Source organism: Lontra canadensis, unplaced genomic scaffold (genome assembly GCF_010015895.1).
Source record: "Lontra canadensis isolate GAN:19392208 unplaced genomic scaffold, GSC_riverotter_1.0 scaffold2, whole genome shotgun sequence".
NCBI lineage: Eukaryota > Metazoa > Chordata > Mammalia > Carnivora > Mustelidae > Lontra > Lontra canadensis.
In genome coordinates this window covers 3,583,566-3,599,789 of record NW_022630996.1, presented here as the reverse complement: position 1 = coordinate 3,599,789, position 16,224 = coordinate 3,583,566, and the positions used below count along the sequence as shown (strand labels likewise).

General features: G+C 36.7%; 1 protein-coding gene across 1 annotated transcript in view; it reads right to left on the bottom strand.

The window, feature by feature from the left end:
- The window catches only part of TPK1 (thiamin pyrophosphokinase 1), a 343,243-nt gene that overhangs the window by 181,898 nt on the left and 145,121 nt on the right, over positions 1-16,224 (bottom strand). The window lies entirely within an intron of this gene.

Genomic DNA, 16,224 nt, shown 5'->3' with positions numbered 1-16,224 from the left:
GGTACTAGCAGACAAGGTCATTAAAACAACTATTACAAACATGTTCCATACACTCAAGAAGTTAAAAGCAAACATGAACAAAGAAGTGAGAAATGGAAGTAATACAATAACTATTAGAAATAAAAAATACATTATCAGAAATGAAAAATACACTAGAGAATTAATAGCAGATTAACCACGCAAAGTATTAAACATACCATACAAAGGTATAGCCAATAATCCAATGGTGGACATAAAATGGAACCATTTAAAAAAAAAAAAGGTACAAAAGAAGGAAAGGGGGAACAACTTTGTGGCTTAGTCAGTTGGGTGTCTGACTCTTGATCTCTGCTCAGGTCCTGATCTCAGGGTCATCAGCCCAAGCCCAACATTTTGCGTGAGTACAAAATGATTGAAAGATCTTAAAAAAAAAAAAAAAAAAAAAAAAAGGAAAAGGAAGAAAAAAGAACGGGAGAAGTAGCAAAATATTAGATTTAAATGTAATCATACTGATAAATACATTAAATGTACATGGGCCAAATGCTCCAACTGAAAGACCTAGATCTAACATTAAATGAAAAAGATGTGCTGTCTATAAAAAACTAGAGATATAGATGTATTTAAACTAAAAGTATGGCAATAAATATACTATGGAAATACTCATAAGAAAGCAGAGTGGTTATATTATTATAAGACAAGGTAGACATCAGAACAAGGAATTCTGGTAAAGATAAAGAAGGGACAATTTCATAATATAAAATGATAGTTTAATCAAAACAATTAGCCAATCTGTATACAATAAAAGAGCCCCAGGATACTCAAGATGGAAAAAAAATCCATTACAATTTTCAAAAATCCTTTCTTAGAAATTGACAAAACAAGTAATTCAAAAGAACAGAATATGCTCCTATTTTATTCTTTTGATGCTATTATGAATGTCATTGTTTTCATAATTTCAGCTTTAAATTGTTCGGTCCAAGTATATAAATATACAGTTGGTTATATATTGATCTTGTTTCCTACAACCTTGAAACTGTTTATTAGTTTTAATCATTTTTTAGTAGTATACTTAGGATTTTCTATATAAATAAGATCACATTATCTGCAAATAGAGATAGCTTTACCTCTTTTGTTATTTAGATGTCTTTCTTTTTCTAGTCTAACTGCCATTCCAGAAACTACAGAACAATGTTGCACAGAAGTACAAAAGCAGATTATCCTTACCATGTTCTTAATCTTAGGCTTTCACTGTTAAATATGATGTTAATTCTGGGTTTTTTGTAGATGTCCTTTGTTAGCTTGAAGAAATTCCCTTCTACTCCTAGTTTGTTGAGTATTTTATCATGAAACATGTTGGATTTTGTCAAATACGTTTTGTGTCTCTTGAGAAAATCTTATGATTTTTGTTTCTTATTCTGCTGAAATGATGTATTACATTAATTGACTTTCAGAAATTGAACCACCTTTTCATTCCTCAGACAAATCACACTTGGTCATGGTGACTAATCCTTTCTACACATTGTTGGATTCAGTTTCCTAGTTTTTTGTTGAGGATTTCTGCATCCATATTAAAAAATACATATATGAGTCTATCATTGGTCTAGTTCTGGTATCAGGGGAACACTGAGCCTTAGAAAATTAGCTGGGAAGCATTCCCTCTTCTATTTTTCCCAAGACTTTGAAGAACTGGCATTAATTATTCTTTGAATGTTTTGTAGAAATCAATGGTGCAGCCATCCGGACCTGGGCTTTCCTTTGAAGTAGTTTGTTTCTTCCAAATTACTAATTCAATCCCCCCATTGCCATGAGGTCTACTCAGATTGCCTAGTTCTTCTTAGTTTCATTATTTTGTGTCTTTCTAGCAATCGTCCAAAAGAAGTATTAAACTTTTTCTGCACTTTTTTTGAAACCTGACACTGTAAGGCAATAGTGCCCATCAACAGATTTAATTCATCAGCAAATTCAATACAGTCTGTATCAGAATTTGTTGACTTTTTGTAGAAACTGACAAACTGATTTTAAATTTTTTAAAAAAGATTTTATTTATTTATTTATTTGACAGAGACACACACAGCAAGAGAAGGAATACAAGCAGAGGGAGTGGGAGAAGGAGAAGCAGGCTTCCCATGGAGCAGGAAACCCGATGCAGGGCTCGATCCTAGGACCCTGGGATCATGACCTGAGCCAAAGGTAGACACTTAACAACTGAGCCACCCTGGTGCCCCATGATTTTAATTTAATATTTTATTTATTTATTTGAGAGAGTGAGTGAGAGAATGAGAAGGGGGAGGGACAGTAGAGGAAGAAGCAGACTCCCCACTGAGCAGGGAGCATGATGTGGGACTTGATCCCAGGACCCTGGGATCATGACTGGAGTGAAAAAGGGAGATGCTTAACCCACTGAGCCACACGGGCGCCCTGACAAACCGATTTTAAAATTCATATGGAATTAATTGTAAGAAACTCAGAATAGGCAAAAAAATAAAGAACAAGGTAGGGGGACTCTTACTTCTCAACTTCAGAACTTACTAAAAAGCATGGTAATAATCAAGATGGTGTGGTAATGGCACCAGACTAGACATACAGATCAATGGAACAGAAATCATAATGTACCAAAGGAACTCATATATCTATGGTCAACTGATTTTTGACAAGGGTACCAAAACCATTCATTGGGGCAAGAACTGTGCTCTCAACCAAACACCCAACATCACATGGCTGGAGTAACTGGATAGCTATACACAGAAGAATCAAGTTAAACCCTTACTTCACACGACACTCACAAAAATGAAAATGGTTGAAAGATCTAAACACAAGAGCTAAAACCATAAAACTTTTGAAGAAAACATAGAGGTCAAACCTCATGATTTCAGATTTGGCATAGAATCTTATATACGACACCAGAATCATGAGCTACAAAAGAGTTAAACCAGACTTCATCTGAATTTAAAATTTTTATGATTTGAAAGATACTATCAAGAAAGTAATGAAACAGCCCGAAAAGTGGGAGAAAATATTCTTTAATGCATAACTTTTGACCTCATATCTTAATTTCCAAGAACCTACTTTAAGTGCAAAGAACTCAAAATTTTACTTGTAAAACTTATCTAAGTTTTATCAATGTTATAAAAAATTATGAACATGCATCTCTGATATATGAAGACTGAAAGAATATAATTTTTATTTAACACATGATGTGTTCATAATACAATGTTAAAAAAACAGGTGTGGTGTAAAATATGCACAAAATCCCTATTTTATTACATGTGCACATACACTCAGCAAGAGAGAAACATGCTTACCAAAATATGAAATTGAAAAAGATATGTAAAAATATCAATACTGAGAGCCTAAGTGGTTTCAAGTTATTTTTATTTTTTCTTTGTACTTACCTGTATTCCCTAAGTTCATTATGATGAACTTGGTATTACTTGTGTAGAAAGGTGGGTAAGGGTAGGGAACCATGCACCTTTAAGAGAAAGGAAAATACAGGGGTGCCTGGATAGCTCAGTCAGTTAAGCGTCTGACTTGATTTCAGCCTATGTCATGATATAGGCAGGGGTCAAGAGATTGGGCCTTAAGATTCTCTCTTCCTCTGTCTCTCTCCCACTCACATGCACACACTCTGTCTCAAAAAAAAAAAAGAGAGAGAGAGAGAGAGAAAATAGAGAAGAAAAAAAAAAAAAGAGGAACATATCAAGTTAAATCAATAATCAAAAGGTAAATACTAAACAGTACAGATTTGGTTCCTTTAAATGAATTGATTTTTTCTATTGCTATTATTTGTAATTATGATTTCATTAAAATTACCTGTACACAGCTTTAAAATTGAACAAACAAGTACAGTTTGGTTCAGACTTTTGCTATATATGATTTGGCTAAAATCGTTGGTTTTGTTAACCTTTGCCACCTATATCCTAAATCAACCCCATCATATTAAAGCATCAGAATGCATCAGCTATTCATGACCATTAACCATCTCTCCCCACCACATCAGAAGGACATGTTGGTGAAAAGCTGTCACACGGAGGAAATTCACCATGAAAGCCCTATTAACTTATAAGAATCATAAGATCCCACTCCTATGTGAAAATGTTCTTTTCACCGACTGATATAATGGTAAGATGACAGAAACTACAGTTGTTTTTCTTGCTCCTAACACGTGGAACTGCTCTCTAGTTACTAATAACCCACTAATGTACAGCCTAGCAAGAAAAAATTGAAGACACACTAGAGGCCGCTAGTGATAAATAAGTGAATTTTGCATGAAGTAAAAAAACGTGATGAGAGCAGTAGAAAGAAAACTGCATTCTAAGCTTCTAGCTTCAGCTGCCTCTTTAAGTACTACGCTTCAAGTCACAAAACATTTTTTCCCATCTACAAACTTTTAATTTTTTTAGTAAGAAGTAAATCTGGGCAAATTTCCTTTTAAAAAGAAAAATCAAGGGAATTTTGTAGTAATTTGTATTACTGTATTCTTAAAGCAAAGCTATGCTTTTAAACAATGAGACCTTTTTACATAGTACAAATTAGAAAAAAAAATATTCTAATTGTAACAAAGATTCAGATCAAGTTAAGAAAACCATGTTGTGTGTTGTAAATTTGTCTTGGTGACAGTTCATTGAGAGGAAGATACTTTAAAAGCAAAAGAGATCTAAAAAAATATCACAAGCCTCGCAGAAAAATCATGAACCTTAAGAGTGGGATTTTAAGGAGTATACTTAGGAAAATATAGATAACATGAACTCAGAGAAAAACAGAATATGATTAAAAGCAAGCTTTTCTAAAACTAAGAAAGTATACACTCTACTTCCCTTATTTTTTTTGAGAGTCTGGTACCTGCAAGTGGGGTGGGGGGTGGGAGCGGGGACAGGAGCAGAGGGAGAGGGAGAATGCCAAGCAAACTCCATGCTCAGCGTAGAGCCCCACATGGGGCTTCAGCTCATGGCTCTGAGATCATGACCTGAGCTGAAATCAGAAGTCAGACGCTTAACCAGCTGAGCCACCCAGGTGCCCCACTATACCCTTTTCCAAAAATTTGTGAGGAATGTCATTAAATTTCCTAGAATACATGAGACATATTTTTATCATTTACACATATGATAGTTTAGTAAACATAACTTCCTTTTCACTGTCATTAAGAGAATGAGGGGAAAAAATCTCATAGCTAGGAGCATTTTATTTTTTTTTAATTTTTATTTATTTGACAGAGAGAGATCACAAGTAGGCAGAGAGGCAGGCAGAGAGAGTGCGAGGGAAGCAGGCTCCCTGCCGAGCAGAGAGCCCGATGCGGGACTCGATCCCAGGACCCTGAGATCATGACCTAAGCCGAAGGCAGCGGCTTAAACCACTGAGCCACCCAGGCGCCCAGCTAGGAGCATTTTAGATCACAGTAAGTTTTAAGTTAGAGAGGTGCCCATGGCAGGGGAAGTATGAAGATTACTGAAGACCGTTAGCTGATCCAAGGACAAGGTGGAAGCACTGGCAGCCAGAAAGAAGGTGTTTTGGGTGGGCATTTGTGAAGACTTTGTTTGTAACTGTATTTGCATTTGGCTATCCCTACCCATGAAGCTAACATGGTCTGAATCTCGACAGCAGGCACAGACTGATCCAGAAACAAACAGGAGTCGCATATTTACTCATGCCGCCCCTACAAACAAGGGCAAAGGCAGATTTTCCCTTAACCACCCTGGCTTGGTCAGTGATATACTCTCACACAAGAAAAGACAAGCCACTGGGAATTCATCAGCAGCACCCAGTGGCCGGCTCACAGAGGGTGGAGTGCAAGCCCTAACTTGTTCTTAGAAGACAAATGTACTGTAGATACATCTGGCATATTTCTTCCCAGGCCCAACCTTCCAGTCTTCCCAATTAAGAACTGTTAATTATAATATTTTTGTTGTATAATATTGATTTTGTTGCTGTTGTTTATATCGGTCAGAGGTTTTCTTTTCTTTACAACCAGGAACCCCCACTGATACGAAAGAAAGAAAGAAAGAAAGAAAGAAAGAAAGAAAGAAAGAAAGAAAGAAAGAAAGAAAGAAAGAAAGAAAGAAAGAAGGAAAAAAGAAAGAAAGAAAGAAAGAAAGAAAGAAAGAAAGAAAGAAAGAAAGTTCTTAACAATGTTAACAGGAGAACCTTTGATATTCTCTGATTCTGCTCTTAAATAAAAGTAACTAAGAATTACTTTACTGGGTCAAAAATATGCTTTCATAGTTAAACTACGAAAGTAGAATACATTAAATTTTTATGGAAGAGCCTATCTAATCATTCTAACTATTAAACATATAGTGACTTACTTACTGGGGATAAGAGCGTGAAAAAGTTAGAGACAGTGCAATGTCACTGGGTGACAGGCTGGCAGAAACACGCAAAGAGGTGATTCCAACGTGTTGGGATAAATGTTAAGGGAAACACTGAGTAGGAAAACGTTCCAGAAGGACACTGACATAACCTGTTAAAGCAAGAGATTTAGCCACCAAATACCCTTACCTAGTTCATTCAGGATTTGTCATCTATTGGCCTGTGAGGAAATTATTATTATTTTCAGGGAAAACTATCTAAAAGGAGTAATACTGCTCAATTAAAAATATTTTCAATTTTTGTCAAATCTGGGCCCATGGACTAGAGTTATTTCCCAAGGTAAATAAAACAAGAACAAGGAATTTTGTTTAATTAAGTAGAAACACTGATAGACAATTTCAACATAATGTTGGACGATAGTCAAGGATTGCTTAGAAAAGTTTAACTTAAGCCTGACTTAGGTCTACAGAAACTGGTAGTTACCAGCAAAGACTTCTGGGGAAACACAACTCATGAGCAGAGTTTTGAAGGGATTTTAATACTTGGAAGAAAGCAGAAGAAAGAGGGATATTCTAAATGACTTTTAGAAGAGGGTTGTTTGTTTTTTTAGAATAGGGTTTTTATAAGTTAATCAGATACAGTGTTCTGTAAAAGAGCATCTCTGTATGATGTTAAAACTCACTCCTTGGCATTTCAATGGGCATGCCAATGGTTTTTAAAATAATTAACCGAGTAGGAAACCAATATTTAGAGGACACCAATATTTTAAATAATCATTGCTAAAGAGCACTAATACTTAAACAACCACTCCCACCATGGCCCCTCCTGCCTTACGTAGCACACCCCAGTCAGGCACCCATGCATGTATCCAGCACAAATGCACATAACCAGACATCCAAAGCCAAAATCAGAGCTCATAGATCTAAATCCCATGGGATAAACACCTTCTTCCCACAGTCCGAGCAAAGAGCACAGCTGATGTCATTCAAGAGAAGTGCTAAGTACAGTTTCTAAATCCTACAATTTGGAGAGCAAGTCAACATTGCAAATATTCATGACTATTATTATTATAGTTCCTATCAACCTGGACATTTACAGACTAGTATCTCCTTGCTCATCATTTAAGTTCCCTTCCTCTGACTTTCTGAGAAGAAGCTCTCTTCTATTGCCTAGATCATATAATATCCAGACGCAAGCATATTAGACATAATATATACACGTACACATTCATATATGTGCACATATGTATATTTACACATAATGATTTTTTTCCCGTTATATTTTAAGTATCCCTCCTGAGATTCTTCAGCACATTCTTGATTTCCCGGGCTAGAGGCAAAATTGAAGTCTTCAAGGAATATAGTCTCAAACACCTCTCAGATCTGTAACCCAGAACTGTAAATGAAAGTCCAGAGCTTATCTTGTTTTAAGTGCCACTTGGATATATTCTCACAAAATTTATTAACTAGTCCTTGCTTTAACTGAATTCTAGCTGTCATTTTTCTGACCCTATTAATGGGAAGGCCATGGCTGGCTCAGGTACAATCCCACCACTGACTCAAGTTTCATGTCTTATAATGATGTGCCAACAAATAACGCATACTGTCTTCTTGTTGGAGTTATTCTGATTACTATTGGTCTGATAATACAAAACCAAAATTTTAATAATGAGAAAATTCCACAGAAGTACCTAGTGTATGTGTGCAAGCATGGGTGTATGTGACACACACTTAACTGAATATGAACAGACAGGGACCATTCTACAACTTTCCAATAAACAACATATGTATACACAATGTTATGTGACTATTCTCAATTATTACTAACTCAGCCATCTAATAATATATTGAAAATTAGCCAAAAAACTTGGGAAACATGAGCTCTTAAATTGTATTAACTGCTAAAACTATTTAAGTTTATTTCTTTTCATAAAGCAAAATTAAAAGAGCCATGTGTTACTCAAAACTTTTGACAGATGATCCAGGTTTCTCTGAAAAATCATCTGAGGGGAATTTATTTCTGAAGACTCCATCCATAGTGCAGGAAAGGAAAAGGGTTTTGTCAGGAACATACTTTATGAAATAGAATAGCCATAAAGAACAATGCCTTTGATTAAATTTAGTTGTAAACTGACTTCCTGCAGCTGCTTAAAATGATTTCCTTCTGAAAATTTATTCTGACTTCATGCATGATCTGATAAACATAGCATCTCTGCATACACTATTTGCCCCTAACTCCCCAAAATGATTCAGAGCTATGCATGGGTAACTTTGAGATCTCTGATTTATGGCATTTGATAACAGACTAAAATATATTACAAAACTAATTCAATCAACAATTCAAGATAAATATGCCCTCACAGTTGATTGTGTAGGGTTCTTTAATAATAAGATTCCTCTTACAAATTTTCTTTTAAATGTGCTAATCATTTTTACCTTCCATCATTTTGATTCAAAGACCCAATAATGTTGACATGCTTACAGAGCCTCGTAATTTGATGGCATGAATACTTTTTAATAGAAACTTGCTGAAGCAAGTGACTAAAATTCTTAAGGCTAGGCTTAGAAGAAATCAAGGTAAATCAATGATCTTTGGATTTCCTCAAGTACACACTTGTTTCCTTTCTATATATGTTCAAGCATACCGAAAGCATATTTTTTTAACTATGCCACGAAGTGCATGAACATTAGTTAAAATAAATCCCAATCACTGAGAAAATAAGTCATAGGTCGACTGAAATCAATTGTCATATATATTAGAGGTTATTAAGATCACAGTATCTGCTCAGATCCTTGACACCAATTTATTACATAACAATATTTATTGTCTTATTCCATAAAAAGCTAACAGTACTGAGCAAGCTTTTGCAAGATTTTCACTAAGATACAGTAGAATATAAGCATTATATATGAATCTCTTCTACTATTTACCTCACTTCAAGGGTATGAGTGACAACTTTGAAAATTATGTTTGGCTCTGACTAAAAGAACTAACCTAACATTCCTCCCAAAGAATCACTTAAAAAAAGTGGTAACAGATTCCAACTAAAAGGATGATTCTTAAGAATCAGGTCTATCCACCACATTCAATGAACAAACAAGACTGTGGTGTACCCACATAACAGAACACCACTCAACACTGAAAAAGGACAACCTATTTACACACACAATCACAGGGATCAATCTTCAGAAGCATTTGGTAAGTGAAAAGTCACATACATAAGACAACAAGCTGAATGACTCCATTTATAGGACATTCTAGAAGGTTTCAGAAGCCCGGGTATAGGAGTTGGGGACTGATGCCAGAGGATAGGAAGGAACTTTTCAGGATGACAGATACGCTCTATTCTTGACAACTGGTAGATATGCCTGTATCCTACTACAAAACCTACTGAATTGAATGCTTAAATAGATGAATTTTATCATATAAAATTATAACTGAACAAAGATGATCAAAACCAAAAAAAGAACCAGAGAAGCTAAATGTTATATTCCTTCATTCCAACACTTACAACTTTGCTGGGAAGTAGTACAATTACCATGTGCAAAGTATTAACTATGAATGAGTATTTACAGCTATTGTCCGAAACTAGCTCATACACATATTCAACTATCCTATAATTCATCATATCGTAGCTTTGAAGGGCCACCCTCTACCCTCTTGGCTTATCCCACTCTTGTGTAACCAGCCCAAGTAATACATTCTTCATAAAAATCTTCACGATTCCTGTGAATGCTCCAGAAAATCCCCATCTTTCCCTGAAATGCCACAGGTGGAAAAATCACAGCCTGAGAAAGTGAAATTACTTGCCAAAGTCTCATAGTAATGAAGTTGCAGAATCAGATTTTGGATCCTGACCTAACTGAAAAATTCGTGCATGCCTTCTCACTACATAGTTCCCAACTTGGAATTCCGGCTATCTGTAACAGCTAGAATTCCACATTATTCAGCTATTTAAATCATAGTCTGAAGTTGGCTTAGCTAGGGCACAGTGAGTTTTAGAGCCACAGCAGTTAGTCTGATTCCCACTGGATCACTCTGAAAAGCAGTATTGATCTGCTCTTAAGAAAGCTGCAAGAATGTATAAAGTTAGGAAGCCTGAAATCCAAACTGTGAAAAAATATATGGTCTGACTGGAATAAGAAATCGGGAATGAATCCTTACTTTTTCTTTCTTTTTTCTTTTTTTTTTTTAAGATTTTATTTATCTGTCAGAGAGAGAGCACACAAGCAGGGGGAGTGACAGGCAGAGGAGGCAGAAGGAGAAGCAGGCTCCCCACTGAGCAAGGAGCCAGATGTGAGACTCCATCCCAGGATGCTGGGATCACACCTGAGCTGAGCCACCCAGGCGTCCCTGAATCCGTCTTTCCTATTTGATCACCACGAGTTCCCCTTCATCTCACCTCATTAACACTTGTTTACATGAAAGGTCATCTGTGTGATTTCAAGAATTTTTACTGGGTGCTAATCTTTTTTTTTTTTTAATTATGTTAGTCACCATACAGTACATCATTGTTTTTTTTTTTCCCCCATCATTAGGTTTTGATGTACTGTCCCATGATTCATTATTTGTGTATAACACCCAGTGGTCCATGCAATACGTGCCCTCCTTAATGCCCATCATTGGGCTAACCCATCCTCCACCTCCTCACCTTCAAACCCTCAGTTTTCTTCCCAGAGTCTGTAGTCACTAGTGGTTCATCTCTCCCTCTGATTTCCCCCCTTCATTTTTCCCTTCCTTCTCCCTAATGTCCTCCATGCTACTCCTTATGTTCCATAAATACGTGAAACCATATGATAATTGACTTTCTCTGCTTGACATATTTCATTTAACATAATCTCCTCTAGTTCCGTCCATGTTAATGCAAACGTTGGGTATTTATCCTTTCCGATGGCGGAGTAATATTCCGTATTACTGTATGGACCACATCTTCTTTACCCATTCGTCTGTTGAGGTCTTTCTACAGTTTGGCTCTTTCTACAGTTTGGCTATTGTGGACATTGCTGCTATGAACACTGGGGTGCACATGGCCCTTCTTTTCACTACATCTGCATCTTTAGGTTAAATACCCAGTAGTGCAATTGCTAGGTCATTGGGTAGCTCTATTTTTAATTTTTTCAATTTTTACTTTTTGAGGAACCTCCACACTGTTTTCCAAAGGGGCTGCACCACCTTGCAACCCACCAACAGTGTAAGACGGTTTCCCTTTCTCCACAACCTCTCCAACATTTGTTGTTTCTTACCTTGTCAATTTTGGCCATTCTAACTGGTGTAAGGTGGTATCTTAGTGTGGTTTTAATCTGAATCTCCCTGATGCCTAATGATATTGAACATTTTTTCATGTGTTAGTCATTTGTATGTCTTCTTTGGAGAAGTGTCTGTTCATGTCTTCTGCCCTTTTTTTCACTTGATGATTTGGTTTTTGGGTGTTGAGTTTGAGAATTTCTTTACAGATTTTGGATATCATCAGCCCTTTATCTGTAGTGTCATTTACATTTTTCTTTTTGTTTTTTTAAGATTTTTTATTTATTTATATGACAGACACAGATCACAAGTAGGCAGAGAGACAGGCAGAGAGAGAGGAGGCTCCCCGCCGAGCAGAGAGCCCGACGCAGGGCTCAATCCCAGTTCTCTGGGATCATGACCTGAGCCAAAGGCAGAGGTTTTAACCCACTGAGCCACCCAGGCGCCCCTGTAGTGTCAATTACAAATATCCTGTCCCATTCCGTGGGTTGCCTCTTTGTTAACTGTTTCCTTTGCTGAGCAGAAGCTTTTGATCTTGATGAAGTCCCAAAAGTTCATTTTTGCTTTTGTTTCCCTTGCCTTTGGAGATGGGTCTTGAAAGAAGTTGTTGTGGCCGATATCAAAGAGGTCACTGCCTATGTTCTCCTCTAGGATGCTAATCTTTTAAATTCAACAGAAAGCAGCTCTTAAACATCTGAGCTAATTTAATGTTTATGTGATCATATATGGGACTTTCCCGTTCAGATCTGTATTCAACTATTCTGAGAAAACCAACCAAAACACAACACCTCTCCCCATTTCAAGTCCCCATACACTAATGATACCAAATTCAGTTATTTCTCAGATGAGTTTCAAAGTCTCTGCATCCTTTAAAATGACAAAAAACACAAGTAGCACTGATATTCATCTTACATTCCAAATACCAATGAATTCAAAGGCAAGAATCTTCATTTCTGACAAAAGACTCACTGAGATAGTAATGAGAACACAGTATAAATATAAGACATTCTGAAAGTAAGTAGGACGAGTTCTATATGTGATTTCAGACAAAACGGGCATGATCTTTCTAGCTATAATACATAATAATAAAATAAAATAAACTATCTGAAGTTGCTTCTGAAGCCCAGGCAGTGAGGAGAGAAGGCATGGGAAAAAAGAGGAAACAACTTGGCTAAAATGATACGTAAAAGACAAACCCTGATAGGAAATGAGTTTAGATTTTATCCAGGAGACAAACAGAACCTTTCCTTCCCTCCTCCCTGCTAGTCAGCACATGCGTGTGCCCATGTACACGCCCCCCCCCCACATACCCCACTCTGTGACCCTAACCTTTTATACTTCAGCAGGATCCTCAGAATTGTTTCTAATACCCCAATTTGGGATTAACTGTCCATCCCATGTACTTCCCTCTGTCACAGAACCTATCACACTGGATGAGAATTTTCTCATTATGTGCTTTATAATCTATCCTATTGCATACTAATTTCTCCTTTACTTCTATTACTCTAAGGTCTTTTTTTGTGGGCAGGAATCAATTATTTATATATTCGCAGTAACTATCAAAATGTCTAACCACAGAAGCTATTCAATAAGCTTTTGAATGAATAAAAATGAATGAATGATAAGTTAAATGCCACATTCTTATTACTGCCACTGGATTATTCTTGGGAGATACTGTCTCATTCCAAGGCTCTTTTTATTTTTTGATCAGTTTACCTCAACTTTCTAATATAGTAAGGTTTACAAATGTCTACGTCATCTTTAAAGGTATTTAAAAAAAAATGGTATCAACTCTTTTTTCCCATACTGTCATTTCACTTTCATGTGGCATGGATTTTGTAATTCTTTCTGGTTTCTAGACATCTCCTATCTCTTCTACTTAATTCCATCACTTCTTCCACCTCCTACCATTTTTAGCATGACCTTATAAGGACCTATAGCAATGTTTCTTAATCCATTCTGCAGGTTCACAGAACTATCAATTCTATATCCCCCAAAAAAGTCCATTTAGTCAAAATTCAATATATTATGATTCCATTTTATAAATACCAGAGATAGGCAGAATTAATCTAACATCTATTGGGTCTGATAGCAGTGTGCTATGAGGGGAGATGGTGATGGGAGGGAGCATGAGGAGGGCTTCTGCAATGCTGGTAATATTCTATTTATTGATCTCTATACCATTTATTCATGTGTTCCCCTCTGTGAAAATTCATTGAGCTAGATCATTATAATTTGTGCACTTTTCTACATGTTTGTTTTTAATATTCCCTATGGTGGAAAAGGTTGGTAATTACTGCCATAGCTGACAACTTTTCTACCCCTGGTTAGAAACTAACCAGAGCAGAAACTGTTCTCTTAGAATATCTGTGAAAGATGCAGAAAGAGGAATCACTAGGTATGAGAGGAGGGTGGTCCGGGTGCTTATCTCTCCCATAATCCTTACTGTTGACCTGGTACCCACGAATAATAATCTTTCAATATTCTTTGATGTGGACATTTTACTCTTTGCTGATCTACTAAACTGTCAACAAAATTGTCAGTAGAAAAACAAAAGAGGGGCATCTGGGTGGCCCAGTTCATTAAACATCTGCCTTTGGCTCAGGTCATGATCTCGGGGTCCTGGGATCAAGCCCCGCACTGGGGCTGGGTTCCCTGCTCAGTAGGGAGTCTCCTTCTCTCTCTGCCCTCCCCCGCAACTTGTGCTCTCACTTTCTCTCTCTCTCAAATAAAGAAAATCTTTAAAAGAAGAAGAAGAAGAAAAACAAAGTTCCTCCAAAGCCTATCGATGATGGGCAAGAAAGAAAATCTGCTCCATAAACTCTCCTAGAAAATCTTATGTGCTTTACTCATATTTTTTTCTCCCCCTCTGCATCCTGTGATTATTCGGACTACAAGGCTGTGCTTTACCATCCTGGTTCAGACTAATGGTGGGTTTTACCTACTTTCAAGAAGGCAGGAAGCAGATATTATGAGGTTACCATAGGAGTTTTTAATCACAGACTAGTAACAAAATATAGATATGCAACTTTGTCAGTATCAGGTTGAAGCCGCAGAATTAGGGGTACTGATACATCTAATACCCCACCACAGTACCCCACATTTCTTAAAAAAAAAAAAAAAAGACATCTGGGGTTAAGAAAACAGTAAATTAGGTGTATGGCAATAGAGTTGTGGAATCACTATGCTGCACACCTGAAACTAATATTGTGTGTCAACTGTATTTCAGGAATTATATATATATGTGTGTGTGTGTATAGTAATCTACAGGAATTATATATATTATATATATATATAATATATATGGTAATCTACATATTAGGCTGGAATCAGAAATCAGTGGGGATAGTTCAGATGATTTAAAAATAATGTTGGAGGTTGGAGAAACTGGGTGAACAAACAGATGAAGTTCAGATTTTTTATCTCAACTGAAAAAAAGAAAAGAAGAAGAAGAAGAAGAAGAAGAAGAAAAAGAAGAAGAAGAAGGAGAGAGAGAGAGAGAGAGAAAGAAAGAAAGAAAGAATGAATGAATGAATGAATATGGGAGTACGAAGTATGGAGTCTTCCTAAAACCTCTTCCTCTTTAATCTCAAATTTCTAACTAAGTGGAGACCCAACTGTCATTGGCGGTGCCCATCCTACATTTCCCCAACTGGGTCTTCAACCTGCCTCAGACTGCCTTCAGACTGCACATGCCCCCAAATCAGAACCTGCCAATCCTCAGAGCAAAGGTCATCTGTTTATCCAAAGTGTGAGGATCAAAGTCACTCAAAACCTTACAGGAAGAGAGAACAGAGTAACTGTAATAAAATACTCATTTATTAACAAGTATTTGTTGAGTATTTAATATTCCCACACAATTTTGTAGGCATCAGGAAACTTATACTGACCTGAATAAGAAAAATTAGTCACATTTTCTGTTGCTCCAAAGGGCAGAACCAATAAATAGACTCAATGTAACTCTTTGCTACTTAGGAAGAAAGAACAGAATTTTTTTTTCTTTTTTGTTTCTTCCAACTAACATATGTTCAAATTAACATGCATCATTTTGACAGCATTAAAAAACACTTAGGACTTCTTTATTTTAAAAAACAAAATAAAACAAGAAACAGTGGCCTGATAAATAGAGGACACTTCCAGAGTAGATGTTTATGAAGATGGTATAGAGTACATGGTACAGGGTCAGATGTAAAGTCACTGCTGGTGTCTGCCTCAGCTCTATCCCTCCATAAAGCCCTCTTCCTCCTCTTGCTCCTCTCTTCCTGTCTACATCAGTCTTCCTTCCTTCCATTCCAAATATCTTCAGTGGGAGATGATTCTCTACACATTCATCTTTTATTACAAAATTATAAGGTATTACATTATAGATATGGAAATTAAATAAAAAGGCAAACATGAACAAGCCAAACAATGGTCCACAAATCATACTTGGCTTTTTAAAACTTGTATTTTTTTTTTCCTTCTTCATTGTGTGGCTTCTCTGTTAAAAACAGTACTAATAAGGGGCACACCTGGGTGGCTGAGTTAAGCATTTGCCTCCGGTCAGGTCATGATCTCAGCACCCTGATATAGAGCCTGACGTCGGGCTCCCTGCTCTGCAGGATGCCTGCTTCTCCCTCTCCCGCTCCCGCTCCCTCTGCTTGTGTTCCTTCTCCCGCTTTGCCTCTGTCAAATAAATAAATACAATCTTTTTTTAAA